Genomic DNA, 17,233 nt, shown 5'->3' with positions numbered 1-17,233 from the left:
CCATGGGCACTATCACAATGAGAACTGTCAGCATGGGCACTGTCACTCTTGGCAATGTCACCATGGGCACTATCACTGTGAGCACTGTCAACATGAGCACGTCACCATGGGCACTGTCAACATGGGTACTATCTCGAAGGTCAATGTCACCATGAGCATTGTCAGGATGGGCAACTTCACCGTGAGCACTGTCACCAATGGCACTATCACCATGAGCAATGTCACTGTGGGCCGTGTCACCGGGGGCACTATCACCATGGTTAATGTTATCATTGGCACTTTCCCCGTGAGCACTGTCACCCTGGGCACTGTCATCATGGGCACGGTCACCGTGAGCACTATCTCCATGAGCACAGCCACTGTGAACACCATCACCATAATCACTGGCCTCATCGGTACTGTCACCATGAGCACTGCCACAATGAGCACTGTCAGCATGGGCACTTCCCCCATGAGCACTGTCACTATGAGAACTGCTAGCATGGGTATTTTCACCATGAGTACTGTCACCCTCTGTATTGTCACCATTTGCACTGTCACCATCAGGACTATTACCGTGAGTGCTATCACCGTGAGATCTCTCACCATGGTCACTGTCACCATGGCACCTTGCACAATGCGTGCTGTCAACATGAGTGCTGTCACCATTGGCACTATCACCGTGAGCATTCTCACTGTGGTCAGAGTCAACATGGGCTCTGTCACCATGAGCACTGTCACCATAGGCAATGTCACCGTGGTCAGTGTCACCATGAGCAATGTCTCCATGGGCACTCCTACAGTGGACACTGTCACTGTGCGAACTGTCACCATGGTTACTGCCACTATGAGCAGTGTCTCTGTGAGTACTGTCAGCATGGGTTTTTACCGTGAGCACTGTCACCATGAGCCCTGTCACCATTTTTCATTGCCACCATGTGCACTACCACCATGTGCACTCTCACCATGAACACTATCACCAATAACACTGTCACCATAAGTACTGTCTGCATGGGCACTGTCACCAAGGGCACGGCCAACATGTGACCTGTAACCATTGTCAGTGTCACTGTGAGAAGTGTCACCATGGGAATTAACAACATAGGCACTCTCATCATGAGCACTGTCACCATGAGCACTGACACCACGAGCACTGTCACCCAGGGCAGTGCCACCATGAGCACTGTCACCATAACTGTTGCTATGAGAATTGTAACCATGGGCAATTTCTCAATGAGTAATGTCACCATGTGTATTTTCACCTTGGGCACTCTCAAAGTAAACAGTATTACCATGAGCACTTTCACTGTGAACACTGTCACCATGGGCACTGGCACAATGTGGTGTGTCACCATGAGCCATGTCACCATGGGAAATGTCACCGTGAGAAGTGTCACCATAGGCAATGTCACCATGGGCAATGTCACCATGGGAACTGCCATTTTGAGCACTGTCACCATGGGTACTGCAACCATGAGTACTGTCACCATGAGTAATTTAACCATTGGCAGTATGACCATGTGCACTGTCACCATGGGCACTATCACCATGACAACTCTCAGCGTGAGCACTGTCACTGTTGGAAATGGAATTGTGTGCAATTCCACCATGGGCAATGTCACCATGGACATGATCGCTGTGAGCACTGTCAATATGAGCACGTCAACATGAGCCCTGTCACCATGGGCAATGTCACTGTGAGAAGTGTCACTATAGGCAATGTCACCGTGGGCACTGTCACCATGGTCACTGCCACCACTGTCACTGTCATTTTGAGCACTGTCACCATGGGTACTGCAACCATGAGCGCTGTCACCATGAGCACTGTCACCATTGCAAGTATCACCATGTGCACTGTCACCATGGGCACTATCACAATGAGAACTGTCAGCATGGGCACTGTCACTCTTGGCAATGTCACAATTGGCACTATCACTGTGAGCACTGTCAACATGAGCACGTCACCATGGGCACTGTCAACATGGGTACTATCTCGAAGGTCAATGTCACCATGAGCATTGTCAGGATGGGCAACTTCACCGTGAGCACTGTCACCAATGGCACTATCACCATGAGCAATGTCACTGTGGGCCGTGTCTCCAGGGGCACTATCACCATGGTTAATGTTATCATTGGCAATTTCCCCTTGAGCACTGTCACCCTGGGCACTGTCATCATGGGTACGGTCACCGTGAGCACTATCTCCATGAGCACAGCCACTGTGAACACCATCACCATAATCACTGGCCTCATCGGTACTGTCACCATGAGCACTGCCACAATGAGCACTGTCAGCATGGGCACATCCCCCATGAGCACTGTCACTATGAGAACTGCTACCATGGGTATTTTCACCATGTGTACTGTCACCCTGTGTATTGTCACCATTTGCACTGTCACCATGAGGACTATTACCGTGAGCGCTATCACCGTGAGATCTCTCACCATGGTCACTGTCACCATGGCACCTTGCACAATGGGGGCTGTCAACATGAGTGCTTTCACCATTGGCACTATCACTGTGAGCATTCTCACTGTGGTCAGTGTCACCATGGGCACTGTCACCATGAGCACTGTCACCATAGGCAATGTCACCATGGTCAGTGGCACCATGAGCACTGTCAACATGGGCACTCATACAGTGGGCACTGTCACTGTGAGCACTGTCACCTTGGGTACTGCCACCATGAGCGCTGTCACCATGAGCACTGTCACCATTGCGAGTATCACAATGTGCACTGTCACCATGGGCACTGGCACAATGTCGTGTGTCACCTTGAGCAGTGTCACCATGGGAAATGTCACCGTGTGATGTGTCACCATAGGCAATGTCACCATGGGCAATGTCACCATGGGAAATGCCATTTTGCACACTGTCACCATGGGTACTGCAACCATGAGTACTGTCACCATTGGCAGTATGACCATGTGCACTGTCACCATGGGCACTATCACCATGACAACTCTCAGCGTGAGCACTGTCACTGTGGGAACTGGCATTGTGTGCAATTCCACCATGGGCAATGTCACCATGGGCACTATCACTGTGAGCACTGTCAATATAAGCACGTCAACATGAGCCCTTTCACCATTGGCAATGTCACCGTGAGAAGTGTCACTATAGGTGATGTCACCGTGGGCACTGTCACCATGGTCACTGCCACCACTGTCACTGTCATTTTGAGCACTGTCACCATGGGTATTGCAACCATGAGCACTGTCACCATGAGCACTGTCACCATTGCGATTATCACCATGTGTACTGTCACCATGGGCACTATCACAATGAGAACTGTCAGCGTGGGCACTGTCACTGTTGGCAAGGGCACCGTGGGCACTTCCACCATGGGCAATGTCACCATGGGCACTGTCACTGTGAGCACTGTCAACATGAGCACGTCACCATGGGCACTGTCAACATGGGTACTATCACGAAGGGCAATGTCACCATGAGGATTGTCAGGAAGGGCAATTTCACCATGAGCACTGTCACCAAAGGCACTATCACCATGAGCAATGTCACTGTGGGCCGTGTCACCAGGGGCACTATCACCATGGTTAATGTTCTCATTGGCACTTTCCCCGTGAGCACTGTCACCCTGGGCACTGTCATCATGGGCACGGTCACCGTGAGCACTATCTCCATGAGCATAGCCACTGTGAACACCATCACCATAATCACTGGCCTCATCGGTACTGTCACCATGAGCACTGCCACAATGAGCACTGTCAGCATGGGCACTTCCCCCATGAGCACTGTCACTATGAGAACTGCTAGCATGGGTATTTTCACCATGAGTACTGTCACCCTCTGTATTGTCACCATTTGCACTGTCACCATCAGGACTATTACCGTGAGTGCTATCACCGTGAGATCTCTCACCATGGTCACTGTCACCATGGCACTTTGCACAATGGGGCCTGTCAACATGAGTGCTGGCACCATTGGCACTATCACTGTGAGCATTCTCACTGTGGTCAGTGTCACCATGGCCACTGTCACCATGAGCTCTGTCACCATAGGCAATGTCACCATGGTCAGTGTCACCATGAGCACTGTCAACATGGGCACTCATACAGTGGGCACTGTCACTGTGAGCACTGTCACCTTGGGTACTGCCACCATGAGCGCTGTCACCATGAGCACTGTCACCATTGCGAGTATCACAATGTGCACTGTCACCATGGGCACTGGCACAATGTCGTGTGTCACCTTGAGCAATGTCACCATGGGAAATGTCACTGTGAGAAGTGTCACCATAGGCAATGTCACCATGGGCAATGTCAGCATGGGAACTGCCATTTTGATCACTCTCACCATGGGTACTGCAACCATGAGTACTGTCACCATGAGTAATTTAACAATTGGCTGTATGACCATGTGCACTGTCACCATGGGCACTATCACCATGACAACTCTCAGCGTGAGCACTGTCACTGTTGGAAATGGCATTGTGTGCAGTTCCACAATGGGCAATGTCACCATGGACATTATCGCTGTGAGCACTGTCAATATGAGCACGTCAACATGAGCCCTGTCACCATGGGCAATGTCACTGTGAGAAGTGTCACTATAGGCAATGTCACCGTGGGCACTGTCACCATGGTCACTGCCACCACTGTCACTGTCATTTTGAGCACTGTCACCATGGGTACTGCAACCATGAGCGCTGTCACCATGAGCACTGTCACCATTGCAAGTATCACCATGTGCACTGTCACCATGGGCACTATCACAATGAGAACTGTCAGCATGGGCACTGTCACTCTTGGCAATGTCACAATGGGCACTATCACTGTGAGCACTGTCAACATGAGCACGTCACCATGGGCACTGTCAACATGGGTACTATCTCGAAGGTCAATGTCACCATGAGCATTGTCAGGATGGGCAACTTCACCGTGAGCACTGTCACCAATGGCACTATCACCATGAGCAATGTCACTGTGGGCCGTGTCACCAGGGGCACTATCACCATGGTTAATGTTATCATTGGCAATTTCCCCTTGAGCACTGTCACCCTGGGCACTGTCATCATGGGCACGGTCACCGTGAGCACTATCTCCATGAGCACAGCCACTGTGAACACCATCACCATAATCACTGGCCTCATCGGTACTGTCACCATGAGCACTGCCACAATGAGCACTGTCAGCATGGGCACATCCCCCATGAGCACTGTCACTATGAGAACTGCTACCATGGGTATTTTCACCATGTGTACTGTCACCCTGTGTATTGTCACCATTTGCACTGTCACCATGAGGACTATTACCGTGAGCGCTATCACCGTGAGATCTCTCACCATGGTCACTGTCACCATGGCACCTTGCACAATGGGGGCTGTCAACATGAGTGCTTTCACCATTGGCACTATCACTGTGAGCATTCTCACTGTGGTCAGTGTCACCATGAGCACTGTCACCATAGGCAATGTCACCATGGTCAGTGGCACCATGAGCACTGTCAACATGGGCACTCATACAGTGGGCACTGTCACTGTGAGCACTGTCACCTTGGGTACTGCCACCATGAGCGCTGTCACCATGAGCACTGTCACCATTGCGAGTATCACAATGTGCACTGTCACCATGGGCACTGGCACAATGTCGTGTGTCACCTTGAGCAATGTCACCATGGGAAATGTCACCGTGAGATGTGTCACCATAGGCAATGTCACCATGGGCAATGTCACCATGGGAAATGCCATTTTGCACACTGTCACCATGGGTACTGCTACCATGAGTACTGTCACCATTGGCAGTATGACCATGTGCACTGTCACCATGGGCACTATCACCATGACAACTCTCAGCGTGAGCACTGTCACTGTGGGAACTGGCATTGTGTGCAATTCCACCATGGGCAATGTCACCATGGGCATTATCACTGTGAGCACTGTCAATATAAGCACGTCAACATGAGCCCTGTCACCATTGGCAATGTCACCGTGAGAAGTGTCACTATAGGCGATGTCACCGTGGGCACTGTCACCATGGTCACTGCCACCACTGTCACTGTCATTTTGAGCACTGTCACCATGGGTATTGCAACCATGAGCACTGTCACCATGAGCACTGTCACCATTGCGATTATCACCATGTGTACTGTCACCATGGGCACTATCACAATGAGAACTGTCAGCGTGGGCACTGTCACTGTTGGCAAGGGCACCGTGGAAACTTCCACCATGGGCAATGTCACCATGGGCACTATCACTGTGAGCACTGTCAACATGAGCACGTCACCATGGGCACTGTCACCATGGGCAATGTCACTGTGAGATGTGTCACTATAGGCAATGTCACCGTGGGCACTGTCACCATGGTCACTGCCACCACTGTCACTGTCATTTTGAGCACTGTCACCATGGGTACTGCAACCATGAGCGCTGTCACCATGAGCACTGTCACCATTGAAAGTATCACCATGTGCACTGTCACCATGGGCACTATCACAATGAGAACTGTCAGCATGGGCACTGTCACTCTTGGCAATGTCACCATGGGCACTATCACTGTGAGCACTGTCAACATGAGCACGTCACCATGGGCACTGTCAACATGGGTACTATCTCGAAGGTCAATGTCACCATGAGCATTGTCAGGATGGGCAACTTCACCGTGAGCACTGTCACCAATGGCACTATCACCATGAGCAATGTCACTGTGGGCCGTGTCACCGGGGGCACTATCACCATGGTTAATGTTATCATTGGCACTTTCCCCGTGAGCACTGTCACCCTGGGCACTGCCATCATGGGCACGGTCACCGTGAGCACTATCTCCATGAGCACAGCCACTGTGAACACCATCACCATAATCACTGGCCTCATCGGTACTGTCACCATGAGCACTGCCACAATGAGCAATGTCAGCATGGGCACTTCCCCCATGAGCACTGTCACTATGAGAACTGCTAGCATGGGTATTTTCACCATGAGTACTGTCACCCTCTGTATTGTCACCATTTGCACTGTCACCATCAGGACTATTACCGTGAGTGCTATCACCGTGAGATCTCTCACCATGGTCACTGTCACCATGGCACCTTGCACAATGCGTGCTGTCAACATGAGTGCTGTCACCATTGGCACTATCACCGTGAGCATTCTCACTGTGGTCAGAGTCAACATGGGCTCTGTCACCATGAGCACTGTCACCATAGGCAATGTCACCGTGGTCAGTGTCACCATGAGCAATGTCTCCATGGGCACTCCTACAGTGGGCACTGTCACTGTGCGAACTGTCACCATGGTTACTGCCACTATGAGCAGTGTCTCTGTGAGTACTGTCAGCATGGGTTTTTACCGTGAGCACTGTCACCATGAGCCCTGTCACCATTTTTCAGTGCCACCATGTGCACTACCACCATGTGCACTCTCACCATGGGCACTATCACCGATAACACTGTCACCATAAGTACTGTCTGCATGGGCACTGTCACCAAGGGCACGGCCAACATGTGACCTGTAACCATTGTCAGTGTCACTGTGAGAAGTGTCACCATGGGAATTAACAACATAGGCACTCTCATCATGAGCACTGTCACCATGAGCACTGACACCACGAGCACTGTCCCCCAGGGCAGTGCCATCGTGAGCACTGTCACCATAACTGTTGCTATGAGAATTGTAACCATGGGCAATTTCTCAATGAGTAATGTCACCATGTGTATTTTCACCTTGGGCACTCTCAAAGTAAACAGTATTACCATGAGCACTTTCACTGTGAACACTGTCACCATGGGCACTGGCACAATGTGGTGTGTCACCATGAGCCATGTCACCATGGGAAATGTCACCGTGAGAAGTGTCACCATAGGCAATGTCACCATGGGCAATGTCAGCATGGGAACTGCCATTTTGAGCACTGTCACCATGGGTACTGCAACCATGAGTACTGTCACCATGAGTAATTTAACCATTGGCAGTATGACCATGTGCACTGTCACCATGGGCACTATCACCATGACAACTCTCAGCGTGAGCACTGTCACTGTTGGAAATGGCATTGTGTGCAATTCCACCATGGGCAATGTCACCATGGACATTATCGCTGTGAGCACTGTCAATATGAGCACGTCAACATGAGCCCTGTCACCATGGGCAATGTCACTGTGAGAAGTGTCACTATAGGCAATGTCACTGTGGGCACTGTCACCATGGTCACTGCCACCACTGTCACTGTCATTTTGAGCACTGTCACCATGGGTACTGCAACCATGAGCGCTGTCACCATGAGCACTGTCACCATTGCAAGTATCACCATGTGCACTGTCACCATGGGCACTATCACAATGAGAACTGTCAGCATGGGCACTGTCACTCTTGGCAATGTCACAATGGGCACTATCACTGTGAGCACTGTCAACATGAGCACGTCACCATGGGCACTGTCAACATGGGTACTATCTCGAAGGTCAATGTCACCATGAGCATTGTCAGGATGGGCAACTTCACCGTGAGCACTGTCACCAATGGCACTATCACCATGAGCAATGTCACTGTGGGCCGTGTCACCAGGGGCACTATCACCATGGTTAATGTTATCATTGGCAATTTCCCCTTGAGCACTGTCACCCTGGGCACTGTCATCATGGGCACGGTCACCGTGAGCACTATCTCCATGAGCACAGCCACTGTGAACACCATCACCATAATCACTGGCCTCATCGGTACTGTCACCATGAGCACTGCCACAATGAGCACTGTCAGCATGGGCACATCCCCCATGAGCACTGTCACTATGAGAACTGCTACCATGGGTATTTTCACCATGTGTACTGTCACCCTGTGTATTGTCACCATTTGCACTGTCACCATGAGGACTATTACCGTGAGCGCTATCACCGTGAGATCTCTCACCATGGTCACTGTCACCATGGCACCTTGCACAATGGGGGCTGTCAACATGAGTGCTTTCACCATTGGCACTATCACTGTGAGCATTCTCACTGTGGTCAGTGTCACCATGGACACTGTCACCATGAGCACTGTCACCATAGGCAATGTCACCATGGTCAGTGGCACCATGAGCACTGTCAACATGGGCACTCATACAGTGGGCACTGTCACTGTGAGCACTGTCACCTTGGGTACTGCCACCATGAGCGCTGTCACCATGAGCACTGTCACCATTGCGAGTATCACAATGTGCACTGTCACCATGGGCACTGGCACAATGTCGTGTGTCACCTTGAGCAATGTCACCATGGGAAATGTCACCGTGTGATGTGTCACCATAGGCAATGTCACCATGGGCAATGTCACCATGGGAAATGCCATTTTGCACACTGTCACCATGGGTACTGCAACCATGAGTACTGTCACCATTGGCAGTATGACCATGTGCACTGTCACCATGGGCACTATCACCATGACAACTCTCAGCGTGAGCACTGTCACTGTGGGAACTGGCATTGTGTGCAATTCCACCATGGGCAATGTCACCATGGGCACTATCACTGTGAGCACTGTCAATATAAGCACGTCAACATGAGCCCTTTCACCATTGGCAATGTCACCGTGAGAAGTGTCACTATAGGCGATGTCACCGTGGGCACTGTCACCATGGTCACTGCCACCACTGTCACTGTCATTTTGAGCACTGTCACCATGGGTATTGCAACCATGAGCACTGTCACCATGAGCACTGTCACCATTGCGATTATCACCATGTGTACTGTCACCATGGGCACTATCACAATGAGAACTGTCAGCGTGGGCACTGTCACTGTTGGCAAGGGCACCGTGGGCACTTCCACCATGGGCAATGTCACCATGGGCACTGTCACTGTGAGCACTGTCAACATGAGCACGTCACCATGGGCACTGTCAACATGGGTACTATCACGAAGGGCAATGTCACCATGAGGATTGTCAGGAAGGGCAATTTCACCATGAGCACTGTCACCAAAGGCACTATCACCATGAGCAATGTCACTGTGGGCCGTGTCACCAGGGGCACTATCACCATGGTTAATGTTCTCATTGGCACTTTCCCCGTGAGCACTGTCACCCTGGGCACTGTCATCATGGGCACGGTCACCGTGAGCACTATCTCCATGAGCACAGCCACTGTGAACACCATCACCATAATCACTGGCCTCATCGGTACTGTCACCATGAGCACTGCCACAATGAGCACTGTCAGCATGGGCACAACCCCATGAGCACTGTCACTATGAGAACTGCTAGCATGGGTATTTTCACCATGAGTACTGTCACCCTCTGTATTGTCACCATTTGCACTGTCACCATCAGGACTATTACCGTGAGTGCTATCACCGTGAGATCTCTCACCATGGTCACTGTCACCATGGCACCTTGCACAATGCGTGCTGTCAACATGAGTGCTGTCACCATTGGCACTATCACCGTGAGCATTCTCACTGTGGTCAGAGTCAACATGGGATCTGTCACCATGAGCACTGTCACCATAGGCAATGTCACCGTGGTCAGTGTCACCATGAGCAATGTCTCCATGGGCACTCCTACAGTGGGCACTGTCACTGTGTGAACTGTCACCATGGTTACTGCCACTATGAGCAGTGTCTCTGTGAGTACTGTCAGCATGGGTTTTTACCTTGAGCACTGTCACCATGAGCCCTGTCACCATTCTTCAGTGCCACCATGTGCACTACCACCATGTGCACTCTCACCATGGGCACTATCACCGATAACACTGTCACCATAAGTACTGTCTTCATGGGCACTGTCACCAAGGGCACGGCCAACATGTGACCTGTAACCATTGTCAGTGTCACTGTGAGAAGTGTCACCATGGGAATTAACAACATAGGCACTCTCATCATGAGCACTGTCACCATGAGCACTGACACCACGAGCACTGTCACCCAGGGCAGTGCCACCATGAGCACTGTCACCATAACTGTTGCTATGAGAATTGTAACCATGGGCAATTTCTCAATGAGTAATGTCACCATGTGTATTTTCACCTTGGGCACTCTCAAAGTAAACAGTATTACCATGAGCACTTTCACTGTGAACACTGTCACCATGGGCACTGGCACAATGTGGTGTGTCACCATGAGCCATGTCACCATGGGAAATGTCACCGTGAGAAGTGTCACCATAGGCAATGTCACCATGGGCAATGTCAGCATGGGAACTGCCATTTTGAGCACTGTCACCATGGGTACTGCAACCATGAGTACTGTCACCATGAGTAATTTAACCATTGGCAGTATGACCATGTGCACTGTCACCATGGGCACTATCACCATGACAACTCTCAGCGTGAGCACTGTCACTGTTGGAAATGGCATTGTGTGCAATTCCACCATGGGCGATGTCACCATGGACATTATCGCTGTGAGCACTGTCAATATGAGCACGTCAACATGAGCCCTGTCACCATGGGCAATGTCACTGTGAGAAGTGTCACTATAGGCAATGTCACCGTGGGCACTGTCACCATGGTCACTGCCACCACTGTCACTGTCATTTTGAGGACTGTCACCATGGGTACTGCAACCATGAGCGCTGTCACCATGAGCACTGTCACCATTGCAAGTATCACCATGTGCACTGTCACCATGGGCACTATCACAATGAGAAATGTCAGCATGGGCACTGTCACTCTTGGCAATGTCACCATGGGCACTATCACTTTGAGCACTGTCAACATGAGCACGTCACCATGGGCACTGTCAACATGGGTACTATCTCGAAGGTCAATGTCACCATGAGCATTGTCAGGATGGGCAACTTCACCGTGAGCACTGTCACCAATGGCACTATCACCATGAGCAATGTCACTATGGGCCGTGTCACCGGGGGCACTATCACCATGGTTAATGTTATCATTGGCACTTTCCCCGTGAGCACTGTCACCCTGGGCACTGTCATCATGGGCACGGTCACCGTGAGCACTATCTCCATGAGCACAGCCACTGTGAACACCATCACCATAATCACTGGCCTCATCGGTACTGTCACCATGAGCACTGCCACAATGAGCACTGTCAGCATGGGCACTTCCCCCATGAGCACTGTCACTATGAGAACTGCTAGCATGGGTATTTTCACCATGAGTACTGTCACCCTCTGTATTGTCACCATTTGCACTGTCACCATGAGGACTATTACCGTGAGCGCTATCACCGTGAGATCTCTCACCATGGTCACTGTCACCATGGCACCTTGCACAATGCGTGCTGTCAACATGAGTGCTGTCACCATTGGCACTATCACCGTGAGCATTCTCACTGTGGTCAGAGTCAACTTGGGCTCTGTCACCATGAGCACTGTCACCATAGGCAATGTCACCGTGGTCAGTGTCACCATGAGCAATGTCTCCATGGGCACTCCTACAGTGGGCACTGTCACTGTGCGAACTGTCACCATGGTTACTGCCACTATGAGCAGTGTCTCTGTGAGTACTGTCAGCATGGGTTTTTACCGTGAGCACTGTCACCATGAGCCCTGTCACCATTTTTCAGTGCCACCATGTGCACTACCACCATGTGCACTCTCACCATGGGCACTATCACCGATAACACTGTCACCATAAGTACTGTCTGCATGGGCACTGTCACCAAGGGCACGGCCAACATGTGACCTGTAACCATTGTCAGTGTCACTGTGAGAAGTGTCACCATGGGAATTAACAACATAGGCACTCTCATCATGAGCACTGTCACCATGAGCACTGACACCACGAGCACTGTCACCCAGGGCAGTGCCACCATGAGCACTGTCACCATAACTGTTGCTATGAGAATTGTAACCATGGGCAATTTCTCAATGAGTAATGTCACCATGTGTATTTTCACCTTGGGCACTCTCAAAGTAAACAGTATTACCATGAGCACTTTCACTGTGAACACTGTCACCATGGGCACTGGCACAATGTGGTGTGTCACCATGAGCCATGTCACCATGGGAAATGTGACCGTGAGAAGTGTCACCATAGGCAATGTCACCATGGGCAATGTCACCATGGGAACTGCCATTTTGAGCACTGTCACCATGGGTATTGCAACCATGAGCACTGTCACCATGAGCACTGTCACCATTGCGATTATCACCATGTGTACTGTCACCATGGGCACTATCACAATGAGAACTGTCAGCGTGGGCACTGTCACTGTTGGCAAGGGCACCGTGGAAACTTCCACCATGGGCAATGTCACCATGGGCACTATCACTGTGAGCACTGTCAACATGAGCACGTCACCATGGGCACTGTCACCATGGGCAATGTCACTGTGAGATGTGTCACTATAGGCAATGTCACCATGGGCACTGTCACCATGGTCACTGCCACCACTGTCACTGTCATTTTGAGCACTGTCACCATGGGTACTGCAACCATGAGCGCTGTCACCATGAGCACTGTCACCATTGCAAGTATCACCATGTGCACTGTCACCATGGGCACTATCACAATGAGAACTGTCAGCATGGGCACTGTCACTCTTGGCAATGTCACCATGGGCACTATCACTGTGAGCACTGTCAACATGAGCACGTCACCATGGGCACTGTCAACATGGGTACTATCTCGAAGGTCAATGTCACCATGAGCATTGTCAGGATGGGCAACTTCACCGTGAGCACTGTCACCAATGGCACTATCGCCATGAGCAATGTCACTGTGGGCCGTGTCACCGGGGGCACTATCACCATGGTTAATGTTATCATTGGCACTTTCCCCGTGAGCACTGTCACCCTGGGCACTGCCATCATGGGCACGGTCACCGTGAGCACTATCTCCATGAGCACAGCCACTGTGAACACCATCACCATAATCACTGGCCTCATCGGTACTGTCACCATGAGCACTGCCACAATGAGCACTGTCAGCATGGGCACTTCCCCCATGAGCACTGTCACTATGAGAACTGCTAGCATGGGTATTTTCACCATGAGTACTGTCACCCTCTGTATTGTCACCATTTGCACTGTCACCATCAGGACTATTACCGTGAGTGCTATCACCGTGAGATCTCTCACCATGGTCACTGTCACCATGGCACCTTGCACAATGCGTGCTGTCAACATGAGTGCTGTCACCATTGGCACTATCACCGTGAGCATTCTCACTGTGGTCAGAGTCAACATGGGCTCTGTCACCATGAGCACTGTCACCATAGGCAATGTCACCGTGGTCAGTGTCACCATGAGCAATGTCTCCATGGGCACTCCTACAGTGGGCACTGTCACTGTGCGAACTGTCACCATGGTTACTGCCACTATGAGCAGTGTCTCTGTGAGTACTGTCAGCATGGGTTTTTACCGTGAGCACTGTCACCATGAGCCCTGTCACCATTTTTCAGTGCCACCATGTGCACTACCACCATGTGCACTCTCACCATGGGCACTATCACCGATAACACTGTCACCATAAGTACTGTCTGCATGGGCACTGTCACCAAGGGCACGGCCAACATGTGACCTGTAACCATTGTCAGTGTCACTGTGAGAAGTGTCACCATGGGAATTAACAACATAGGCACTCTCATCATGAGCACTGTCACCATGAGCACTGACACCACGAGCACTGTCCCCCAGGGCAGTGCCATCGTGAGCACTGTCACCATAACTGTTGCTATGAGAATTGTAACCATGGGCAATTTCTCAATGAGTAATGTCACCATGTGTATTTTCACCTTGGGCACTCTCAAAGTAAACAGTATTACCATGAGCACTTTCACTGTGAACACTGTCACCATGGGCACTGGCACAATGTGGTGTGTCACCATGAGCCATGTCACCATGGGAAATGTCACCGTGAGAAGTGTCACCATAGGCAATGTCACCATGGGCAATGTCAGCATGGGAACTGCCATTTTGAGCACTGTCACCATGGGTACTGCAACCATGAGTACTGTCACCATGAGTAATTTAACCATTGGCAGTATGACCATGTGCACTGTCACCATGGGCACTATCACCATGACAACTCTCAGCGTGAGCACTGTCACTGTTGGAAATGGCATTGTGTGCAATTCCACCATGGGCAATGTCACCATGGACATTATCGCTGTGAGCACTGTCAATATGAGCACGTCAACATGAGCCCTGTCACCATGGGCAATGTCACTGTGAGAAGTGTCACTATAGGCAATGTCACCGTGGGCACTGTCACCATGGTCACTGCCACCACTGTCACTGTCATTTTGAGCACTGTCACCATGGGTACTGCAACCATGAGCGCTGTCACCATGAGCACTGTCACCATTGCAAGTATCACCATGTGCACTGTCACCATGGGCACTATCACAATGAGAACTGTCAGCATGGGCACTGTCACTCTTGGCAATGTCACAATGGGCACTATCACTGTGAGCACTGTCAACATGAGCACGTCACCATGGGCACTGTCAACATGGGTACTATCTCGAAGGTCAATGTCACCATGAGCATTGTCAGGATGGGCAACTTCACCGTGAGCACTGTCACCAATGGCACTATCACCATGAGCAATGTCACTGTGGGCCGTGTCACCAGGGGCACTATCACCATGGTTAATGTAATCATTGGCAATTTCCCCTTGAGCACTGTCACCCTGGGCACTGTCATCATGGGCACGGTCACCGTGAGCACTATCTCCATGAGCACAGCCACTGTGAACACCATCACCATAATCACTGGCCTCATCGGTACTGTCACCATGAGCACTGCCACAATGAGCACTGTCAGCATGGGCACATCCCCCATGAGCACTGTCACTATGAGAACTGCTACCATGGGTATTTTCACCATGTGTACTGTCACCCTGTGTATTTTCACCATTTGCACTGTCACCATGAGGACTATTACCGTGAGCACTATCACCGTGAGATCTCTCACCATGGTCACTGTCACCATGGCACCTTGCACAATGGGGGCTGTCAACATGAGTGCTTTCAACATTGGCACTATCACTGTGAGCATTCTCACTGTGGTCAGTGTCACCATGGGCACTGTCACCATGAGCACTGTCACCATAGGCAATGTCACCATGGTCAGTGGCACCATGAGCACTGTCAACATGGGCACTCATACAGTGGGCACTGTCACTGTGAGCACTGTCACCTTGGGTACTGCCACCATGAGCGCTGTCACCATGAGCACTGTCACCATTGCGAGTATCACAATGTGCACTGTCACCTTGGGCACTGGCACAATGTCGTGTGTCACCTTGAGCAATGTCACCATGGGAAATGTCACCGTGTGATGTGTCACCATAGGCAATGTCACCATGGGCAATGTCACCATGGGAAATGCCATTTTGCACACTGTCACCATGGGTACTGCAACCATGAGTACTGTCACCATTGGCAGTATGACCATGTGCACTGTCACCATGGGCACTATCACCATGACAACTCTCAGCGTGAGCACTGTCACTGTGGGAACTGGCATTGTGTGCAATTCCACCATGGGCAATGTCACCATGGGCACTATCACTGTGAGCACTGTCAATATAAGCACGTCAACATGAGCCCTTTCACCATTGGCAATGTCACCGTGAGAAGTGTCACTATAGGCGATGTCACCGTGGGCACTGTCACCATGGTCACTGCCACCACTGTCACTGTCATTTTGAGCACTGTCACCATGGGTATTGCAACCATGAGCACTGTCACCATGAGCACTGTCACCATTGCGATTATCACCATGTGTACTGTCACCATGGGCACTATCACAATGAGAACTGTCAGCGTGGGCACTGTCACTGTTGGCAAGGGCACCGTGGGCACTTCCACCATGGGCAATGTCACCATGGGCACTATCACTGTGAGCACTGTCAACATGAGCACGTCACCATGGGCACTGTCAACATGGGTACTATCACGAAGGGCAATGTCACCATGAGGATTGTCAGGAAGGGCAATTTCACCATGAGCACTGTCACCAAAGGCACTATCACCATGAGCAATGTCACTGTGGGCCGTGTCACCAGGGGCACTATCACCATGGTTAATGTTCTCATTGGCACTTTCCCCGTGAGCACTGTCACCCTGGGCACTGTCATCATGGGCACGGTCACCGTGAGCACTATCTCCATGAGCACAGCCACTGTGAACACCATCACCATAATCACTGGCCTCATCGGTACTGTCACCATGAGCACTGCCACAATGAGCACTGTCAGCATGGGCACAACCCCATGAGCACTGTCACTATGAGAACTGCTAGCATGGGTATTTTCACCATGAGTACTGTCACCCTCTGTATTGTCACCATTTGCACTGTCACCATCAGGACTATTACCGTGAGTGCTATCACCGTGAGATCTC

Source organism: Mesoplodon mirus (genome assembly GCF_964341445.2).
Source record: "Mesoplodon mirus genome assembly, chromosome: 1".
Taxonomy (NCBI): Eukaryota; Metazoa; Chordata; class Mammalia; order Artiodactyla; family Ziphiidae; genus Mesoplodon; species Mesoplodon mirus.
This window is presented reverse-complemented; position numbering follows the sequence as displayed.